The sequence below is a fragment of the Galeopterus variegatus genome, unplaced genomic scaffold (assembly GCF_000696425.1).
Source record: "Galeopterus variegatus unplaced genomic scaffold, G_variegatus-3.0.2 Scaffold89847, whole genome shotgun sequence".
Classification (NCBI taxonomy): domain Eukaryota; kingdom Metazoa; phylum Chordata; class Mammalia; order Dermoptera; family Cynocephalidae; genus Galeopterus; species Galeopterus variegatus.
The window spans coordinates 1-797 of NW_007815958.1; the positions used below are offsets into that span (position 1 = coordinate 1).

The window sequence follows — 797 nt, forward strand, 5'->3', positions numbered from 1 at the left end:
TTTTTTTTTCCTGTTCATTCTGTGGTCTTGGAGCCAGGATTTTTACCATCACAAACTATAATTTTAACCTTATTCACTTCCATAACCTCTGTCACCTATGTGAATTCAACATCATCCAACACAAAAGTCCAGACATTATCACAGAGTCGGTATGTACTTAGAAAGCCTGTTAAATTGATTCTCTTCCTGACTATCCATGCCAATGCTGAATTTTTATCACACTGAAGTAGAGCTTGAGGTAAAGTTTGGGGTAATCTTTTAAGACTGTATGAATTCATCTGGACCTTCCTGAAGACTGTTTCCTAAAGTATACTTCTTTATAACAGATATGCCACAGCATAAGAGGAAGAGATTATTGATGTCCTGTGAGGAAAGCCTGCAGGACAGAAGGGGCCTAGCCAGGACTAACAGGAGCTACCTCTTTTTCCCAACAGTCCCAGAAACTGGACAGCTGGGCTGATGACCCTGAAGTGTTTGATAACCCAGGAGTGATACCACATTCAGAGGCAAGAATGTCCCCACCAATTATCTTTAAAGCAAGGCTCTAGAGACCATATCTCACAGTCCCCAAGCATCAGAATGTGCAGCTTTTGCAGTGGCTAGAAGGACCACTTTATACCTTTAAAACACATTGACACAACCGCACATTTTTAAATATGTTTACAATAATATAGATTAGGGAATCTCCCCAAACTCTTTATAAAACAGCAGTGCTAGCTGGGGCCGCTAGAGCTCAGGAAAGAGGAGGAGAGACCTACAGAGTTCATGAAGGTGGGAGAAGCCATGATGAGAAAAAG

General features: G+C 41.4%; 1 pseudogene; it reads right to left on the reverse strand.

The window, feature by feature from the left end:
• Positions 1–14: 14 nt before the first annotated feature.
• LOC103584719 lies at positions 15–376 on the reverse strand (annotated as a pseudogene).
• Between the last annotated feature and the right edge of the window lie 421 nt (positions 377–797).